A 12990-nucleotide genomic window follows, 5' to 3' on the forward strand; every position below is an offset into this window, starting at 1 on the left:
TCTGACATGTCTGACTTGCATATCATCTTGTTCCTTCTATTCATTTATGAAAAAAGGACAATGAAATGGACTTCTGATATCTAAAACATGCAAGGAAATAAATGATATCACTTTGTCGTCCCTCCTCCCTTTTTTTTTTTTTGAATAAATGATACATAAACCATCACCTATTTTTTTTTTCCTTTGGAGAACACTGCATTTCTAAGAAACTCAGAAACTCTGTATTTAAGAAGCTCTCTTAATTTAACCTAGCAATCACCTAAATCAAAGTAAAAAGTCCCAAACAAGCCAAAAGCACACACCCAAACACATTCAAACACAAACAGCTCACACTTACCGAACTTGCCGATGTCCACCATCGTGAGACGGAATGAACGACACTTCAATGTGAAGCAGGTTCGATTTGCTTTACTATTGTCTGCTACGTAGCTTTATACAATTCCAACATCTGTACACGTGGACACGCGCTAAGCAACAGCACTCCCATTGGTTGGACTATAGTGTCCATGCATAACTACCTTGCAGCTGACTGGTGTTCTTCTCGATGCTCTGTTGCTGGGCCCCCCGGACGCTTATCTGGTTGTGGCTGCCTTAGTTCATTAAAAGTTGCTAACAAGCGTTATCTTCTCCTCCAGGTGACCTTGAATCCTATTACTTCAGTTCCTCATATTCTTGCAAAATCGCCAAGGCCCCAACATTTCCCCCTCTTTTTTCAAAAACAGAATTAGCAATATCATGCATCAAGCGTTGCAAGCATTGGCAAAAGCAAGGCAACATAGTTACAAGCACGAGTATAACCATCCTGATCACGCACAAGTGGTACAAAATTCCTGTAATCCATGGTCCTAAGCCTAGCGATCTGAGCCAATCTTCTAATCCTCAACTTTCTTCTTTTAACCTATGCAGTCCTTCCCTCAAGTTCACAATCTTTTTATGGATGGACTCTGAATGATCGGACAAGTTTAAACAACACATACCCTCAAAATCCTCACACCCATGCCCATGTGCTAATAGCAGAAAATCTATTCCGGCTCTATTCTGCAGAACAGCATGATTAACACTAGCTACATCCTGCGATAGCTGGTCTAAAATGTCTGACGTTAAATTTAACTCATTCCTTGTCCAGCATGCTAGCTGCTTTAAGGAAGTCATTGTTCGGGCGGCGATGCCCCCTGGGAGAAGTAGGGACACAAAGCTAGTTTTAACCCTTGACCAAAACTTTGGATCTCCGACTTCTGTACAATCTAACTCATGTATCGATCATCTTTTCCTTTTGGATATAAAGGTCATCACTTGGGATATATTAGGATGAAACAAGCTCAGTTTCCCCAGGTAGCATGGACCTCCTTGTGGATCGGACAGTACTCCGTTCCACGCCCGATCTCCGCATATTAAAAACACTCCTGGTGGTAGCTGTTTTGCAGAGAAGCTCGTTAAATTACATTGGGTATATGTGTGAAGATAAACATCATTAATTTTCAGTCCCGAGTTGACCGTCGCCCATTGCGATGTACTTTCTTCAAGTGCGCCTTCGCTATGCGGTTCAAAACTAACCCATCCACCGTTTCGGGTGGTATTTGTGGCGTTTAGACTTCCCAACAAGTCTAATTCCTCCGGCGGGGAAGTCAGAGTGTCTTTCAGACTTTTGATGATTTCACACTGCCAACACCCATCTAACCATTCTGCCGTTTGCCCTGGTTGGTAAGGGCACATAGTTTTATTTAACAAAGCATCATTAAGCACAGTAAAGTTAGCTACGTACCCACTGAATTCCTGGGGTTGCCAAACAGGAACACCGATCAAGCAGGTGCGGAAAGGGTCCCCTGGACGTTGCAAGCTAAGACAGAAGGCATCTTGGCCTGTCTGATTAGCTATGGTGACCCAAACGTTCTCCCTCGGCTGAATTTCCGTCCGCCATTTCCCCTGCACTATCCCTGTCACCATTACCAAGATGGTTACCAGCCAGCTGAGCCCGGTCCATTCTGACATCCTGGTCCGTCAACTGTTCATGTCTCTTCCGCAACCACAGCCGTACCCCCTTGGCCGGTACCCAGGTCGCTCCGTCTCCTGTAAGTACACAAGCATAACCCCGTCCCCACGTAACTAACTCAACTGGACCTTCCCAGATCTGTTTCTGCGGCCAGAAAACTTCTACCTGCACCTCTTTTCCTGAAAGATCAGCTGAGCTTTTAGAAAAATGGGTGAAAATAGGTATGTTATCATCATTTCGAGGATTGAGCCAATTCAAGACATAGCATGCTTTGCTGATTAATTCGTAGGGGCCCTTCTCCCCCTCTCTTTTCAAAGCAGCCAATAATCGTTTTAAATTTTGATGGTGACGCTCGATAATGGCCTGACCACCGGAATTATAAGGGATACCCATCTGATGGGTTATTCCCCATTGCTGGAAAAAGGTTTTACAGGTGTTACTCTTATATGCGGGTGCATTGTCTGTCTTTATGAAGTCAGGCTTTCCTAGGACGGCAATCGCCTGAGCCCAATGTTTGCAGGCTGACTTGGCGTTTGTGGAAGTGGCGGGGGTCGCCCAGAGAGCCTTCGAGCAGGTATCCACAGTAACATGTAAATGCTTTAGTCGCCCAAAGGACGCAAATTCTGTAACATCCGACTGCCATATCTGCCTTGGTTGTAACCCTCTCGGGTTGGTACCCATTTGCTGTAAAGGGGTCAATCTTGCACAATCAGGACAGGCAGCAATAATAGCGCGAGCTGCCGCTCCTGATACAAAAGGAGACGTAAAGAAAGCCTCCCACCAATTCCATAGTTTTACGGTGTCGTCGTACTATTCTGTCAATACTGCACTACCTGCTTCTCGTCGGGTCCTCACCCGCTGTGTTGCATTTGGGTGAACCCAAGGCATAGCCATACTGACCTGTCCAACTGTACATGGCCCTCCAATTGTTTTGGTGGGGACCCCATTCCAAGCTCGGTTACCACAGATGAGGAAATAGCCCAGACATTCTGTTGTTGCACATAGTGACGGTTGTACAGTCTTGGATCTTTTCAGGACCCTCCGTCAGTCATCTTGATCATTATTAGAAGGAAGGTTATCATCACTCCAGCGCGCACCTGCACCTTTGGCAGTGGTCTTTTATCTTTTTCTCCTTGTCCGAAATGAGCGCTTATAGGTGTTACTGATTCTTCCCCACGGCAATGGTGATTTATCACATAAAGGGCTCGACTTAAGCTGTTCTTTCTGAGGTATGCCACCTGTATATCCTTCCCCCTCCCCAAGCCGAGTTAACTGCTGTTTAAGAGTGCGATGCGCGCGTTCAACAATAGCCTGTCCCTGACTATTGTAAGGGATTCCGTGTTTCAATCGGATGCCCCATTTTTCCGCCCATGCTTGTGTTTGTCTAGTTCGAAAGCAAGGGCCGTTATCTGTTTTAATGTGCTCGGGCGAGCCCATGATCGCAAAACATGTGGTTAGATGCCTGCAGACATGTAGGGCTCTTTCGCCGGTCTGCGCTGTGGCCCACACAAACTTGGAGTAGGTGTCTATGGACACGTGGACATACTTGAGGCGTCCAAATTCAGGTACATGTGTGATGTCCATTTGCCACATATCTAATGCCTTTTTGATTGCTTCACCGAGCGCTTCCATTCGAGTTTGAACACTCTTTTTTGGTTGCATTGCTAAAAATACCCATTCCAGAATGATAAAGCGATGAGTGTAATGATAATTGTCTTCTCCCCCTTTTTTCTTTTGCCACTGCATGATGAGGGCAAACACAGAGATTGGGTTGGAGACAACCATGAGGCGTATCGGAAGCTCAGAGCATCGCCATCCTGCCCACCGGGTGGAGATGAGCTGTCTTAGGTGATGGATGCATTGTTCCTGGATATCGGGGCACATGTTTACATGATTGGCCCGCACACAGTCGCTATCCTGCACTGATAAGCTTGTTTACAGGTTCTTCCTCTCCTACTTCTGTGTTCTTGCAGCTGGTGACTTTCCCACAATCTTTTCGCCTTGGTCTTAGTCCGGCTCATTGCATCCATCTTCTATCGGGAAGTCTCCGTTACTTAGATATGCTCCCACAATTTCCCTTTTTTTCACTGATATGATGTATTGAGTAGGCTATATGGCTTCAGGTCTGGCCAGTTGCTTAGAGGAATACCTAATACCAGTGCATCAAATTGATCTGCTGTCCCACAAAGCCAACAACTCTTAATTTGGGTATAATTAACAATATGTCGAAGAAGCATGACATATCCATTAAAAGCAGCATCAGCTCCTATAAGAGCAATAAAAGCAACATTACCTCCTAAAAGCCACAATATACAGCTAATAATAACAGTAACATTTCTTCCTCCCATGTTGTTGTTCTGCAGGCTCACACTTTCCACAGTTAGGGTACCAGCTGCTTGCCTGCTACATCTGATGTCTGCTTCCAGCCAAGGTCTCACCCATTTTGCTGGCACCCATCTGGTTCCAGTATCTGTAACAACACAGGCATACCCTTTTCCCCAGGTTATCAAGTCCAAAGGTCCCGTCCATTTTCCCGTGTTCCAGTCTCTCAGCATCACCTTACACGGACCTGACTTTACTTCTGTCAGGGCTCCCCTTAGCCCAGCCCTGTGTTTGACCATCAGAGGGACTAGACCGTCCTGGGGTAATCTCAAAAATTTAAAACATATACTGCTCTTGCCGATTTTTTGTTTTTTGTAGCTGGCATTTCAGCGTTTGGTTCATATGTTCCACTATGTCATGGTCCTCAGGATGCAATGGTATGGTGAAAAAACAATTTTTTAAATCACTTATTAAGATGTCCCAATCATTTTGGAAGGTTCTCTATTTCCATTTCTATTTATGTTTGCATAGCTTCAATTTGGTTTCCTCTCTGTCCAAGGATACAAGCCAGAGTACGGCTCCCAGTCCTCCACTGGTGGACCCGGGGGGGGGTGGGGGGTGGACGGGGGAGGTACTCCGAGTTATTCCTGGCTTTCCTGCTTTCGAATTCTGCAATTACTTGTTGTGCTTAGTCAGCCCTTTCTGCTGATACATATTACACAATAAAGATCTAAAGACCACACACACAAACAGCACAAACACAATTTCCATCCAGTGGCACGACCTCACGTAGCTGTGCACTCCACTAGTGAGTTCCACTGGTTGTCGGCAGGACACTGAGACTGAACATTCTCTCGAGTTGGCAGATTAGAGGGTTGCTGACAGGCTCCTAACTCGGCGGGCGTCCCCGCAGAGACAACGTAGGCCTCAGTGTTAGGAGTCTTGCCCCCCCTCTCTCTCTGCACTGTCTGTTTATGCCCGGTGCATCCTGCCACGTAGGGCCAGTACGTGCCAGCAGGCAGACCCGGGGGGCGGACAAACTCCACCTTCAGTCACATAACCTTCCCTCCTGGGTGCGCAGGTGCGCATACCAGTAAGTGGTCCCAGCCGTCAGTCTGAGGGTCCTGCCTTTCTCATCTCCCTCCCTCTCGAGTGCTTGACCTTCAAATTAATTTAGAGGATGTTTGCAGTTAAGTTGGCTACAAGCCCGGTCGAGCAGCCGCCTTCAACTGCTTTTGGGGGGGCAGTCCGGAAGCGGGGGCACAGACGGTGTAGGCGCCGCAGGTGCCAGCACAGAGGCAGGCACGGGCGGGGGGGTTGGCGATGGATCTCCAAACACCAGCAGTTTTCAGTGGCGTGGTGGTCCTGGTCCTGAAGTGCTCGCAAGGGCGGACGTGGCTCCAACAGCCACTTTCCTTTTGGCTTTCACATCGGATTTGAATACTAGGTGGGCCTCGGCTTTGAACCCATTCTCTCTGCACCAGATGAAAAGCTTGCAGAGGGTCTGTTCATCAGTAGCTTGCTCCAGGGATTGCACGAGCCTATTCACCAAATTTCCATAGGACTCCCGCAATCCCTGCTTCACCATCGTAAATGATGGGGTCTTTCGTTCTGATGGCACTAAAAACAGCGTCTGCTTCGCAGCATCCACGGCTGCGTTACGCTCACTGCCGCTATTCTCCAACTTCCCCGAACTTTTTGCCGACTTTCTCACCACTCCGGCCCTTTCCTCAGCCCCTGCCGGTGGTCCTGTCTCCTCCCCTTTCCCTCCGTGGATTGCTTCCCGCAGAGCAGCAGCGACTTGGGCCTCCCCATGCAATTGTTCAAGCATTAGCCGCACGGGACGATATATTTTCGCAAGTCGCCGAGCTTCCTTTGAACTTACTTGCATACCATCCCACAGTTCCTTTCCTACTCGCTCCCATGACTCGAGCTTGTATACCTGAGGAGCTTCCGCCATGAGCCCTCTCCTTCTACAGAACAGCAGTAAGTCAATTAAATCGGCCTTTGAGATCACAGTCTCAGTCTTTTGAGCGAGCTTTAACAAACTTTCTATAGTTGCACGCTCCGTTGCTGATGCAGCAATTCCCACCCTGCTTCCTGACTCACCGTTCAGCCATGGCACAATCCGCCTTTCTTCGGGCGCCCAGCTACTTCTCCGTTGGCTTCAGGATCCTTGCGTTTTCGGCTCCCATCTACCCAGTATCACGTCAGGGTCACCAGATGCCGATGTCCACCATCGTGAGACGGAATGAACGACACTTCAATGTGAAGCAGGTTCGATTTGCTTTACTATTGTCTGCTACGTAGCTTTATACAATTCCAACATCTGTACACGTGGACACGCGCTAAGCAACAGCACTCCCATTGGTTGGACTATAGTATCCATGCATAACTAGCTTGCAGCTGACTGGTGTTCTTCTCGATGCTCTGTTGCTGGGCCTCCCGGACGCTTATCTGGTTGTGGCTGGCTTAGTTCATTAAAAGTTGCTAACAAGCGTTATCTTCTCCTCCGGGTGACCTTGAATCCTATTACTTCAGTTCCTCATATTCTTGCAAAATCGCCAAGGCCCCAACAAGAACTTTCTGAAGTACATCTTTTCTCCCATCTGTGTAACTTACTGCACAAACTAAGCTGAAAGAAAAAGATTTTAAAATATTTTTTGAACTAGATTGCATATCTCTATCAAAGTAGAAACAGTTTAGCATTCATATGCTGCAGCTTAATTTAAGCTTGATTGTATGTAATGATCTAAAAAATTCATAGAAAAATACAAGTTAGAAGATTTAAAGATATTACATGTGTGTTCCTATTTCCTTTACTTCATGATGAATCATATTATCAATACAACAGTCTGGTTTGAGTTCTGCCACTGCTGCACTAGAAGCTGAAAGATTCAAGCACTGAGAACGTGTCTGAAGATCAGCCTGGGAATAGAAAAACAAAGCACTGGTTATAAACACAGCTCCATAAAGTACTCTAAAGAAAAACAACTTGGTTTTGAAAAGTACCAGATTTCATGGACTGATGTGTACCCTGTATGCTTTCACACATGTAAAGCAACTTAGATGTGTAATTTGACAATGCTAAAGAAAAAATTTAAAATATATATAAAGAATTCAATCCCTCTTAACATGCAGCTAACAAAACCTCCACTTACTTTTGAGTTCCACAGTGTGAAACATTTGTAGAATTTCTAATCTCAATGTATTATTTGACAAAACAAACAAACAAAAAAAAAACTATTCGAACTAATTTGAAATACAAGTAAAATATAAATCAATATGTGTTTTAGAGAGACTTGCTCTGATGATACCATTGAAAGTGCAACCAGTATAGAACACAGCTTTGACAATTTTCTTTGGCTATGGAAGTTATGCCACGCTTATTCTTTAGAGAAGCTTTACAGCCTATTCATTTTTTGATACAATCTCAATTTCTTATTTTAATGGCTGAAGATTTTTATAGTCCTTTATTTTTATGTCTTTTTGTTACCAGCAGTATTTTCTGGATTGGAAAAAATGTGGCAGATATTTCCTCAACTCTATGCATCAGTGCTAATTGCACCAGATTCTGTCAGAAAACATGCCCAATACATTTTTTATAATCTAGGAAGTAGATGTATTTTCACATACCTTTACTAATATGTCCCTGACAATTTGATTACTATCATTATGTACACTAATGTAACTGGAAAACATCTCTCCCAGACATATATTTCTGTTAAAAAAGAGTATATTTAGGTATATTTAGCAATTATTATTAAAAAACAAACAAACAACAACAAAAAACAGAACATTCCACTAAAACCTCTTTAAGTTCAATTTCAGGAACTTTGTCTATACCAATTACCCACTCCAGTTCTTAAAATGCCACATAGAGGTAGCCTATAAAGTCCACAAAAGAGAATTGCATAGAAGCCACAGTAAACCCTACTGCATTGAGAGCACACGTAGTCAAAATACCGCTTGAATCACAGGTGAGGGGTTTAGGGTTTTTTTTTTGCTCTTTTTTTCTTTTTCCAGTATCCACAAGGCAACAGATTTCCTCTTAAGAGTTAAACATGAGAATAGCTTAAGAGATTGCTCTCAAGTCCTAAGTTATACTGGCAGTTTCACATTTGTACTGCTACACTTCAAACTTCCAAGAGAAACAATTTCAAAGGAGAACCAACATATCAGAAAGCTTTGCTAAACCAACCTGAACAGAATAAGATGGCTTTCAGTAGCCGCTAAAATCACTGGAGTACATCTTGTTAGTTAGAACTGCAGTTATGGCACTGTAAAAATAGCACTGTAAAAATTCACCCACAGTCACAAATTTCTCTCAACTTTCAGTTCCCATTACAGACACAGTCAAGCTAGAGACAACTAACACTATCCAGCATAGGTTTATATCTTATTTAATGCACAAAGTTAAGAAACAGAAGTTTAAAAGTCTTAAAAAAAATAAAATAAACACTGAGCACTTCACTATATTACTCTATACTGTATTACTTCAGTATATGTTCATAAAAAGTAAAAAGCAAACCTGGTATGTCATATGTTGCAGTTATATTAAGTTGTTCTTACTCAAAATTTTGAGGCAAAGTAAGCATTTCTCCTAGCATCAAAGTTTCTGCTCCATTTACAGTAGAAGGATGATCTTTCATGATCTGGTTAAATAGATTACCTGTAGAAAAATGAAATTGTTAAAATCAAAATATTTTCAAGTCTAGCACCATGTCTACATGCAAGTTGTAACATTTAACTACTTATTTAGATGCAATCTATTTTAGACATATTTTAATCTATGCCCAAATAAATTGATTAAAAAAAAAAAGGCAGCTCTATATGACTGCTTATAAATTATAATTTACTTCGAGGCATCTCTGCCCAATAAAGCACTCTGTATACATGTTGAAAACCCCATCCCAAAGGTGCTGTTGAAATTAACATTGAGCTTTTAAGGGAAATTCTGCTTGTAAAAAGTGCAACTCAATAGAATTAGCCATTCCCACTTAAGTTTTTTCCTTGCTTGCTTTGTACTTCAACAGAATTCTCTTTTCTTGTTTCATGCCTTGCCTCTTTCTTATACTTGACTTCTAGACTGCATCTGAGAAACAACCCATGAACTCCCGATTTAACAGCTCTCTATACACCAAGCATAAAGTAATGCTTTAGCAATAATTCTTGCAAAATCATTTTCCATAGTCTGAGCATTAATATATTGGTTCTACCTAGCAAGGCTGTTTTCTCCAAATGAAGATGACCAAGCCCAAACTCTTGTCTGTGCATTTGTCCATCTTAGAGCCGCTATCCGCACTAAATCACATATATGCTCCCCACCGTGCCCGTATTTTACGGGAATATTATGTCTTATCACTCAAATTTTGAGGTTGTATGTTTACAGTATACCCACTGAGTTTTAAAAGTTGCAGGTGAGGGGTTTTAGAGGAGCACCTATAGCTACTACTAAAGGAATATTTATTTCATATAATATACTATCATTTCAGATTACAAACTATGGGAGATTTATAAACTATGGGAGATGAGTTCTTGTTGGCATCTAAACCACAGATGCTCACATGGCACAAATCTGCTAATATGCAGATAACAACCAGTAGAGAAGACATACCTGGCAAATCTCTTTCTTCACAAGTCACCAGCATATTAGTGAATAAAGTAGGCTTGGTTAGCCTCATCATTGTGAATCAGAAAACAAACCAAGGGTCAATGAAATGAGTATCCATCTTGGGATTTTAAAAATTGCTCTCCTTTCACAAGAGTGAGAGACAAAAGGACCAAACCTCAGTGTGAAAGAGGGTAAAACCTCTTTGGCTCAGGTTATTTTCAACCTAACAAAATTCTCTGCTATTGTGAGATCCAACAGCCTATTGCTCTTTTTGCTTCATTTCCTTGACACACCAGTTTATACGGCTTTCAAATTAGTACGTTAAAGGTCTTGTATGTGTTACAGGACAGTGTTAACAGTTTTGTGGCCTTCTGTAGAAACATGGTTTCATTTCACACTGTTTTTTTTTTTTTTTTTTTTTTGTGGACTCTTCCAGGTTAATTATCAATGAGGACCCTTTCAGTCATGCACTCCATTATACATGAAATTCCGTTTACCATCTAATCTCCAAAACATATGCAAAAGAGTGAAAGGTTCAAGATCCCAGATCAGACACCTGTTTTTACTTTTAGGCACAATTTTAAAATTAAACAAGCAAAGCAATAACAACAGACTTGGCAACCCTCTTACAAAAACTATCAATACTGGCAGTATAAAATTGAGATTTTTATCCATTATTAAAAAGTCACTATTCCAAGAAAGTAGAATTTGCAAGGCTATTTTAACCCATGATACTCAAAATTACATGATTTAAATGTATACTGTACCTAAGAAATGTTACTTCTTAAAAGAATTCCTCCCTATTCGTACAAATCAGAGGTCCTGATCTTGCATATACCTTCAGATGAAAGCACTCGCATGAAAGTTGAGCATTTCTGACCTTACGTGTTGATCTGAATAATCACTGATTATTTTTTCTTTGAACTTTGAAAATATAAAAACATAAATTTTCTGAAAATAAATGAACCTTGGGATTTCTCTTGAGCACAAGTTAATGAACAGACTAGTTCCAAACCACATACTGCACTTTTATCTTTATTGTACTTTTGTGCCATCTTGCACACTATGTCTTCATTCACTATTTCCAGTTGAGTAAAATAATCAGTTGCTCTGATAGGCTAATGTCGCTGATAGCAAACTTGTATAGGTTTCTCTAGGGTAGCGTAAGTTATGGTGAAATACTGCTGCCCATTGCTTCGCACAAAAACCTATCTCAGCTTTCAAGTAGAAGGAAATACATTATCTTTGTAATGGAGAAATGTTGAAAAACTTGGCCTAAAGGCTTAGAACGAAGGTAATTAAAAGCCTCCAAATAAACAAAAAACAGAATAAATAGAGAATCAGATTCAACACTGAAACTTGAAAAAGAAATATAATTATATATGCAAATGAGCTAAGCCTTCCTGAAACATGTCAAGATGAAGCCGTGTTTCAGCTTGTACATTGGCACTACCTAATACTGTAATAATTTTATTAAGAAAATAATGTGATCACTTCTTACTGCTCTGCAGTGCATGGACTGTTATTCAGATACAAGCAAACCTAATGGCAGAAAGCTGAAGGCCACCACTGGGAAAGGGGACATCAATAACTGCTGGTATTTGGCAAAATGTATTTTTTTTAACCTCTGTTCCGGGTGCTTTAAGCAAACAGAAGGGGGCTACATTACTGACAGCTACCTGATTGTATTCAATTCCACAGCAAACTCATAAATTAGTACTTGCTAACTCTTTCTAAAGAAAGAAATGCTGCTCAGGTTTAATAACATGCCTAAAACAAGGATACGAGCAATAAACAGCAATAAATAAAAATATCTCTACATTAAATCAAAACACATAAATTAAGTAGGTAGAACATCATTTTATCATTACTGAATTAATATTAGGAAATACAGTATCCTTGCAGGACTACCTGTTCTTGCTTAACAAATCTTGCTTTTCTTTTAAGAACATAAATAGAAAATAAAACACTAACTAAAAAACATGCTGCATTATTTATTCTTTTTAAAATCTGACTGTAAAAGGTAACTTTGTAACTTTGTTCTCTAATCTTTAAGATTCGACAAAAAATTCAGTGAAATAACTTAATAACAACCCTGAGTTACTTTAGCCAGCATTTCACTTCCATTTTGCTAACAGCTCATCTTAAATCTCAAATAAAAGTCTTGAATAACAGTATCAGACTCCTTGAACATTCAAAGTTTAGAAACACATGCCAAGAATCAAACATGGGCAATGCCATAAATTTTGAACTGTGAAGCAGTAAGTAATCTCTACAACAAAATATTGTTATTCCAACATAAGGACAGCAAACAGAAACTGCTATTAAAGCCTAAGCGGGGGGGGGGGGGTATTTAGTTTTCACGTGGGGTCTTTAGAGGTTATACTTATGTGCACTTCAGTTTGATGAAACCAACTTTGACAATTCAATGATCTTCATTCACTATTTTCATTTTCCTAGATGACCTAGACCATTTTTCTTACCATTTTTCTAGACAGACCTTTATCTCCAGCTACAAAAGAATTATATGGAGGGAAATCTAATCTAATAGGATTCTCTATGGGAAACACAGACCCATGCAATTATATGGCTACCAATTTACTTGCTCCACTGATCTTCCACACATGGCAGTGAGCACAGACTGTGTGACCTTGACAGGTTTATTCTTTCAGATGACAAAAAGTCACACTGAATTCAGCCTTTCACCAAAACATGCATTCAGATCCCCAGAGACCATTACCCTCCATAAAACAACAGAGATTTATAGATAGAAGCCCAAATTTTTAATTTCCTGACATGCTGGTGGAAGTTGCTGCTTTCTTCTTCCCTACAACAACTACAGGCTTCACCACAGGTCACATATCAGCAACCTCAGAAAAAAAATAGTATGAGAAAAGTTGTAAAATAGAAAGCAATAAAGACATCCACTATTCTAAAGCATTCAGCTTGCACTGAAACTTTCATTAATATTTCTGCAAAAATACTAGTATCATCATTAAGACAGTGTTAGAATGGAATGTAAAGTATTATTTAATTCTTGTATTTAACATTTTTATTTAATGTA

At 41.1% G+C, this 12990-nt stretch overlaps 1 long non-coding RNA gene across 1 annotated transcript; it reads right to left on the reverse strand.

Moving 5' to 3' along the window:
* Nucleotides 1-6895: 6895 nt before the first annotated feature.
* LOC104571523 (uncharacterized) lies at nucleotides 6896-8987 on the reverse strand. Its single transcript, XR_015913745.1, has 4 exons — nucleotides 8885-8987; nucleotides 7949-8033; nucleotides 7113-7240; nucleotides 6896-6947 (listed from the first exon to the last, which is right to left on the reverse strand). It is a non-coding gene; the product is annotated as an uncharacterized LOC104571523 (long non-coding RNA).
* Nucleotides 8988-12990: the final 4003 nt, after the last annotated feature.

This window comes from Tinamus guttatus, unplaced genomic scaffold (assembly GCF_059628265.1).
Source record: "Tinamus guttatus ecotype Peru unplaced genomic scaffold, ASM5962826v1 Tinamus_guttatus_pri_ptg000415l, whole genome shotgun sequence".
In the NCBI taxonomy this organism is placed as follows: Eukaryota; Metazoa; Chordata; class Aves; order Tinamiformes; family Tinamidae; genus Tinamus; species Tinamus guttatus.